At 31.2% G+C, this 9851-nt stretch overlaps 1 pseudogene; it reads right to left on the bottom strand.

The window, feature by feature from the left end:
- Nucleotides 1-6259: 6259 nt before the first annotated feature.
- LOC121775149 lies at nt 6260-9175 on the bottom strand (annotated as a pseudogene).
- Between the last annotated feature and the right edge of the window lie 676 nt (nt 9176-9851).

Here is a 9851-nt window from a genome sequence, read left to right as displayed (position 1 = left end):
AATCTATAAATATTAATTTAAATCTTTTAAATATAAAGACAAAACCGACAAACATATATAAACAGCAGTATAATTAAGAAAAGAGTAAAGACCAAAATTGGTTTTAACGGTCAACGTTTTTTAATCCTGATTTTGACCAAATTAAACCGTTAAGTATGATTACTAACTCCCTAATTATATCAAGAGGTGGTTGGATTCCACATTTTGACGAAGATAAATTTCCTAACATATGCAAATGGGGTGATGAATTAAGGAGTTAATTAATCATAATAAACGGTTTAATTTGGTCAAAATCAGGAGTAAAAACATTGTCCGTTAAAATTTGCCGAAAAAATTAGTTTTGGAAAGATTGTGATCCGAGTTGAAATGTTTGGGATGAAATATTCAAAAGACAATGTTTAGGACCAAAATCATAAAATGAACAATTTAATTGAGAAACATTATGACCAGGAAATTAAACATTTTAGTTGACCAATCTCATCTAAATAATGATCTCTAAGGTAAGTTATCTTATCTTGCTTCACATATTCACCTCATACAATTAGTTCCCTATACGAACTTGGAAAAAAATATCTGATGCTTATATTATGCAATCATTATCGATTTTTAATAATCAAACATACCAAACTTCTCATGTCTGTATAAATTCTTGGATTCAAATAATGATTAGGAATATAACAATGATCTTCCCCTTAACATCGAAAATAAAGACTTAGTCCTCATTTCTTCGTATTTATGCATTTACTGAAATTTCTGTAAAAGTAACAATAATTTTTCTTAAGTCATACGGATTAATAGCCTCATATCTCCAAACTCTCACCATATGATTAATGTTTACTTTTCCAAACCAAGAGGTTGTGGATTCCTATTGATGTGTGGAATTATTACTTTATGAAGCTTCCTCAAGGCAAATTTTTTTTACATAAGCATATATGCATTTTTGTTTAAAACAATTATTAAAAATTATAATGGTGAGACAATTCCTAGCCGAGCTTCATATCATTGCAATATAGTGACCCTATACAATAATAAACCTAAACCCTGAAACCTAAATTCTAAACCCTTAACTTTAAAATATATTCATCATGACCAACAAATGAACCAAATATCAATAAAAATCTCCCTCCGTCCTAGTTCAATTTTACTTTATTGATCACTTATTCTATTTTGGGGGTTTTAGATCTGTATTCAATACCTTACACTGAGTCGGCCTACTTAATAATCCGTACTGGTAGTAGTGGTTTTTTTTTTACTTGAAGCTTGGCTGTAAATTGTAATTGAATAATTGTCTTAAATAAATTGACCATTATCAATTTTTAATATTTACAATCCCCAACTTTGTAGCATATGAAATGTAAAATAATTAAGATATTGCTTATCAACTATAATTTAAGATTGCACTAGTGAGACACTTTCTAGTCGAGCTTCATTTCATTGCAATATAGTGACCATATACTATAAAAACCTAAACCATGAAACCTAAATTCTAAACCCTTAACTTTAATATATACTCATCATGACCAACAAATGAACCAAATATCAATAAAAATCTCCCTCCGGCCCAGTTCAATTTTACTTTATTGATCACTTATTCTATTTTGAGGGTTTTAGATCTGTATTAAATACCTTAGACTGAGTCGGCCTACTTGATAATCCTTACTGGTAGTAGAGGTTTTTTACCTGAAGCTTGGCTGTAAATTTGTAACTGAAGAATTGTCTTAAATAAATTGACCATCATCAATTTTAATGTTTAAGATTTGATATGCCAATAGCATCTATATTATTTTACTTTAAAACCTTTTTAATTTTTTTTCAATTTTTATTGGAGAATTCATAATGTTAAAAAGTAAGCATCGTGTAGATTATATTTTTCTAATGTCCATTTATTAAAGAAATAAACTTTTAATTTAGATGATGCAATTATGGACAAAAGTTATAAAAATGCAATGTGTTGGCTTGCATTTTTTTGTTCTTTTCTTTTTTTTCATATCTTGATTATAGTGTACAATATTTATTAAAAAAATAGAAGTATTTTAATACTTACAAAAAAGGAAAATTAGAAATTGAAAATATAAAAATTGGAGTATGAAATAATGCTATTTTGAAGAAAACATTTATCCATCACAAGCCAATACTAACAAAAATGATTTAATTTTAATTAATTCATAAACAAATAAAAATACAAAAACTATACTGTGTTGTTAAAAACTCAACCAAGACTTTTAATAAGTGTTCCAAAATTATTGCTCTTTATAACTAAAATTTATCAGTACCCGTTAGTTTATTTTTATTTGAGTGAAATATTATTTAAAAAATTGCTTATTTAATACACACTGTATAACATTCTATTATTTTTAGTTTTTTGTCAATCATTCTTGAACTTCCAAACAATTCAAGTTTATAAATAATTTTTAATTATATAGTAATAGATTTTTATATTGTTTAAAATACACAATTATATAGTAATAGATTCTTATAAGGATAGATAAAAGAAAAATTATGCTAAATTAAAAACAACTATTATATTCCATTTTTGAGTTAAAATAAGGATAATTTAATTAAAAACAATAGATTTGAGTTCATTATGATTTCATATTACGATTTACAACTATTATATTCCATGTAGGTATTTTGTCAATGAAATTAATAAATTGTACAATATTAGTATATTAAAATTAAAAATTCTCCATCTTACATGTGTTAAACACCGAATATTTTTTTTAATACTGGAATATTTGCACTTAAAAATTTATGGATTATATGGATTGTGGAATGCAGCAGCTCTAGAATTCACCACAATATATAAAAAAATGCATTCCGTTTTCTTTTTCTCTAACGGGTTTACTTCATTTATTATTAAATCATAGTATTTATTTGACACTATAAATAACCATGAAAATTCAAAAAGAAATTGAACAATAAATTGCCAATCAATCAACAATTTACCCATTAAATGGACTAATTTATCTAAATTTCAAACTACAAATTAAATGATAGTTAATCTCATCAATCCCATAAATTAATTAAGATTAATCTCATTAATTGTCAATCAATAAAATATTAACAGCCACCAAATCTGAATCATTTATTTATTCAATGGCTCGAAATATAGTACATAGAGATATATGTAAACGAATAAATAATGAAAAAATTGCTACCAAATCTGAATCGTTTAATATGTACTTTTTAAATAAATACATAAAAATTTAAATATTAAAAAGGAAGAAAAGTATGTTAAAAACGTGTACGTAAATCATAATTATCAAAATGGCTCATATTAAAGGCCCACTTTAATCTAGTAAAGTTTAAATAAACATAGTGTTACTAATATTTACTATAATGTGCTGATTATTATTCTTCACTCCGCTTTTACACCGCCCTCTTCACTCATTCATGGAAGATGACCGTTGCTTCTCACCATACAATCGCGTGCTTTTTTCGTTGTTGATTTTCAATGGAGATTTTTCAGTTAGTAGGTAGTTATTTGGATGTTGTCAGGGGCGCCTCCATCCTCTTCATGCTTCATCTTCTGGTAAGCACTCCATCTTCTTCAGAATAGCGTCGATATTCATTGTTCTCCAACGACGCTTTATAGAATATTCACTGTCAACTCGTCAGGAATTTAGGTGCGATAGCGGAGGTGGCTCGGAGAATGAAAAATAAGTATATACATGCCCGTTTATATATGATTGGGTGGCGTTATGAATGAATTTAATTAAAAGACTCTTTGTTTCAAATTCTCAACTTTTTATTTTCATATTTATTGTTATAATTGAAAACGGCTGAATTGAATAAATGATTTTAAATTAATAGACAAGTGTAACTACTCTCATTTTTTATTTCATATTATTGCATTCAATGACTTTGAACATTTTATAATCATGTACACTAAATTCTTCAATATTCATCACATTCAATTGAAATTGTGAAATCGTCGATTGAAATGTATAAATAATCATGTTGAACACTCAATTTTTAAATATTCATCACATTCAATTAAAGATGTGAAACTGGCAGTTGAAATGTATAAATCCATTCACAATAATTAGTTTTAATTAAATTATGTATGATTGAATGGAGGCAAAATATTAGATTTTTCTAAACGGTTGGGAGTTATTTTTTTGAATCATTTCACACCTTCCATTGAATACAATATTATAACTATTAGTAACAGTTACTACACGTTCTTGGCTCCATGCACATCTATAAATAATTCAGAAATTATGGTAATAATTATAGAAATATCCGTGTCAATTATAAGGCTGAATGATACATATATGAAGAAATGAACACAATTATTATTAACACAATTCTAGCAGTTACAAATTTTTTAATAGTGTAACTGGCAAGGCTAAAATTATTTTAAAGCTTCATGCCTGTAGCAGCAAAATTTGGAAGGCAACGTCTATATTATAGTAGGTTTTATTCTTAAATGACAAGATTATGACATCAGAAATTATAGCTTTAAGCTTAAAAGCTTATTCCATAAATACCCCTAAATCTCTGAATTGATGATTTATGTTGTATGCATATGTGCAAATACAGATGTGATATTTTATGGTTTTGTCTTATTTGCTTTCTTTTTCGCCATTTCGTTGACTTTAGGTGTCTTTCTTTTCATGAAAAATGCACATATATAAACATTAGAACAATAAAACAAAAGTTAGTAAGTCAAGAAAAAACTTATTTGTAAACAATCATACCCATGCAATAATAAAAATAGCAAAATAGAGAAAAGAGATATAGTTAAACACAAACCACATCTACCACTCACTCTTCTTCAGCCTTATTTTTCTCCTTAATCTCTAAATTGATGGTTTATGTTGTATGCATATGTGCAAATACGAATGTGATATTTTATGGTTTTGTCTTCTTTGCTTTCTTTTTTGCCATTTCGTTGACTTTAGGTGATTTTCTTTTCATGAAAATTATGGAAGTGAAGAAGTTGGCGACGAATTTGGGAAGTTGTAGTTTCAAAATATTATAGATAGTCAACAACTTATGTGATTTCTTTATTTGTAAAATACAAAATATTGTAGCCTAGACAGAAAAATAAAACAAATTAATATAAAGAAAATACTTAGATATGAACTAATATCACTAAAATAGAATGATCTTCAAAATAGGATTTAAAAGTGCTATTTTCCTTTTACCATCTTTTGCACAACTCTCTCTCCACTACCTCCGACTCACATCTTTGGCTCTTCGTCTTTCACTCTCTCACGTGACACCTACTCCGCCTCATTTACGATCTCCACAATGATAGACCAGGTATTTATAGACAAAGATCACCAACAATTTCTAAAACTTTTCAATTGCAACTATACATCCCAAAAATGAAAGAACATTTCTCTAGCTAATAGTAATTAAACAAATGTTAATTTATGACATAAATAAAAAAACGTTAGAAATCATCGGTATAATTATATTCAATTCATACTTTTAACTGATTATTATTATTAGCTTAATTTGGTAGTTTAAAAAACGTCGAAGATATGGACTATAGTACAGAGCCATTCACTAAATTGTGAGTAAATAATTGAGATTATTTCTGACTATGTATATGAAAATGATGCATAATTAAATTATTAGATGCAAAATCAAGGTAATTTAATGCCATCTCATATGCGGTTACATCATTTGGTGCATTTGTTAAATGTGACATTTGTTTTGAATATTAAGTAACTGCCGGCTCATATTAGTAATTGAGAACATTGTTTTACTGCCAAATGAAATGAATTAAAAGTAATCAATGGGAATAATGATCGTAACTGCTACATTAAAATTTTCCACAGCTAAAGTTATTTAATTAAAATCTATTTTTATTTTTAAATTAGTAGTTTTTGTTCACTGCATTTACATCCCTTGCAAAAAATAGTTATTCAAAACCTCCCAAAACTCAACTTTTATATATGTATAGATAGATTCCAACTCAACTTTTATATATGTATAGATAGATTCCAACTATAATGAATGCAATCCCACAAATCTCCTATTGAAGAATGTGCACAAATGTGAATGAAAAATGACCAATTAAACATGAAAAAGAATTTCAAGACAAACAAACATTTGAGAGTCTTGCACTACCCAAAACTTTTCTTACACATGAATGAAAGAACTGATACTGTACACATAATCGACCGCCGCGGACCGCACGATGATATTTCACCTCCTCCACCGACACGGGAAAACGCGTGTGTCTCGCTCCGACGGTTCTCAATGAAAGAATGACTAAGAACTTAATATGGGAAAAATAATTTCACAAGGCTGCAACTTGGCTGCTTGGACTCAAGAAGATGAAGCAATCGGAGGAGGGGCTAGACCACGAGACTTGGAGCTCCGGGCAAGGCTCGGGCAACACATTGTCAGACGACCCCTCAACATAAGCGCACATCCAAGGCGAGGATGGGTCGTACGCAGCAGTGAGGGACACGTTGGAGAGGCATATGGACGTGAATGGGGACTCGTCTATACCGGAGAATACCCCGGCTTTGGTGATATTTACGCCAACGATATCACTAAAGCTTATGCCCGCGATGACTGGGAGGGCATTGGGGTCATATTTATCATCGGGGTGGTTCGTGAACTGACCCGTTGCCTTGATTCCTCGCTGCACGTTTTCCATGTAGACATCCGATAGGAATATGTCTTTGATGTATGCGCCCCTCCCCTTGGCCGTCTTCAGCTCGATGCCGTTCACCGAGTCGTACACATGGAGATGCTCGGCCAGCACGTCGGACATCCCGCCGGACATCTCACTTCCGAACGCGAGTCCGGAACCGGATGATGATTGTAACCGCGCCTTCCTAACGTGGACCTTGCTCGTTGGTTTGTTGTAGCTAAGCCCATATTCATCCCAACCACTTTTCAGCACCACAGCATCGTATCCCGTGCTGATGTTGCTGTTTTCGATGCAAACATACTCCGACGAATCTGAAATTACATCGAGCACAAAATATCGGCTAGATATCATTCAGAAGACCAAACTTGAGACATAATATAACGAAAAATCCCAATTTCAACAAACCTGGGACGATTCCAGTAGTGTTGGGAGAGTCGGGTGGAGCATAAGCCGTTATGTTCTGGACAAGCAATTTACTGCAACCGTGCCACCCGGAAAATGAAGTTACACTACCATACTGTTGTATAGATAACAAAGAGAACAAACTGCGAATAGATAACGAGACAGCACCTGCAATAGGCCGGGTGTATGTTCCACGTGGGTGCATTTAAGAAGGTTAAGTTTGACACAACAATGTTGTTCGACCACAGAAATTCGACCAGGTGCGGTCTGCTGTAATTTGAAGAATGATCCCTGAATTGTTCCCACCAAATAGAAGCCTGTCCATCAATAGTTCCATTATTCCCTGCACAACAACGAAAATTACACGATAAGGAAATATTTTAAGTAAATGAAAGAGGACTAACAAAATCGAAATATTAAAAAAAATCCCTACCTGTGACAACAACATCAGTTAAATTTTCCCGTTGATTAAGCTCTGATATCTTCGACCAGGCACTTCAAGGCCTCGGCAATATGAAGGTAACGGATCGACAACATCCCAATGCAAAATATCCTGCATAATAAGATTTCATATGAATTTGGCAATGAGTTTTGATAAAACAACAATAAAAATTCAAGAAGAAAGTCTAATATTGCAAGAACTGTAAATTTTATTTTCTTGGAAAGAATATAGGGGAAAACAAAATATGAAAATAATTTAGTCTTCAAATCAACAGACTAGAGCTTCGTCGCGTACCTGAGAGCCGAGAATCACGGCGTCTTTTTCAAGGAAAAGCGTCAGGTGGCTGGTAAGGGTGATGCACCCAGTGAGCCACTTGCCTGCGGGAACATAGAGCTCAGCTCCGCCCTTATCTGCAAACGACTTGAGATAGAAAACCGCATTCTGAAATGCTACGGTATTCAATGTTTTCCCGTCTCCCACCGCCCCAAATTCTGAGACGGACACACTGTGAGGCCGAGGGGTCAGTGGCCAATCGGACTCGCACACCCCATTGTACTCTGCAGCATTGCCCAACGCCACGAGCAAAACAAAAACTACCTAGCACATAAGGAACAAGTAAAGCACATTATACAAAATGCATTTAAAGTGAATGTTAAGCAAATTTCCACTCTCAAGTCTCAACAAGAAGAGAAAACATCGGATTCATACGAGCATCTTCTTCAATTTTATAGTGAAAATTGAACTTTTTTCCATTACAACTCCAAGAACTACAGCATTATTAGCACAAAATCAGCATCTTGAGGCAAATTTTTTCACACTCTCAACAAGAAAAGAAAATCCCAATTGCTACAAACAGCTTATTCAATCTGATCAAAAGTATGAACATGGGCATTTAGACACGATGTTTACCAACAAATTTGATGAGAGATTATAGTGAAAAACGAACTCTTTTGCCAAAAAGCAACAGCATTCAAACTAACATTATAAAATAAGGCACAAAATAGATCTCAATTACTTGCCTTATTGAACCAGACTGGCAATGGCACAATCCAGCATAGGCACAGAGAATAAAGCTTCAAAAATAAAATAAAATAAAACAAAATAAAACTTAATATTGTTTCCTCTCTTGCATATAAGTACGAGAGAGAAAGTTGTGGGAGGGCGAGTGAGTAATGACTAATGAGCATGATTAGGGAAGCTTAAACACAAATTAATGAGTTGGAAATAAGAACAGAATAGATCTGTCTAAATGGATATCGGATAATTCAAATCCGAAAAATCGGGTTAATAGATACCCGATACACAATACTCGATTTTTCAGATCGAGATCATGTAATGAGATTTTTGGATTATCGGGTATCAGGTATACCTGAATTATCCAAATTTTTAAATTTTGATCAATTATGTATTTATTCTAATTTTTAAAAATTTAAATAATTAATCTAGAATATTGAAGTGGAATATAGTATAATTGAAATTTAAAAATGGATATCATATGAATGATTTTTTTAATTTAAAAATTTCACATTATATAAAATTGAAATGGGGATATCATATACCATGAGTCCATAATTAATTTAATCTAGAGTATGTTGATAATAACATGTTGCCATATTGTGTTATTACGTTGATACATTTAATTAAGTTATTAAGGATAAACAAGGATTGCTTTATTTAGATTTTCGCACTCCTTATATACCATGGTCCATGAGTCCATGACCAATTTCAATTAACCTTTTGTATTTCTAAAAATTTGCAGCTATTTTTTCATAAATTCCTTCATACTTGTATCAAATTCGAACTAAAAGTTGTAGTTAATTTTCTAAAATGAAAAATCAAAATCAGGATTGGATACCCGATTCGGGTATCCGATTACCCGAAACCAGTTTCAGATCGGGTATCGAATATCAATTTTAGAAAAATTCAGATCGTATATCCGCCCAATTTGATAGGCCCAGAAGGGAACAACAAACCAATGTTATGGTTTTTTTTTGTCGTATGTAAAATTTATTCCTCTCATCCCACCATAAATAGTTCATATTCTTTTTTACAACCTAAACTCGGTTATTTTCTTTTATCACAAAAAATAGTAGTATTTTTTTCTTCATTATTCACTTTTATTTTCTTTTCATTTCATTTTTTTTAATTTTATTATCTCTCTACTTAATTCTTTTATTATCATTTTTAAAATCTCGTACCCAAAAGATGAAAAGAACGAAGAAAATACTCCTTTTATCCTACGATAATAGTAGTATTCTTTTTCTAATTTGGTTTGTCCAACAAAAATAGTCCTCTTTTATTTTTGTAAGTTTTTATCTTATGATATGAGTCTCATTCTTATTAATAATATTTTAATTGTTTTCCCTTTTTACTTCTCTCCTACTT

Source organism: Salvia splendens, chromosome 2 (genome assembly GCF_004379255.2).
Source record: "Salvia splendens isolate huo1 chromosome 2, SspV2, whole genome shotgun sequence".
Lineage (NCBI taxonomy): Eukaryota > Viridiplantae > Streptophyta > Magnoliopsida > Lamiales > Lamiaceae > Salvia > Salvia splendens.
The sequence above is the reverse complement of the archived record's forward strand: the minus strand, read 5'-3'. Positions and strand labels throughout refer to the sequence as shown.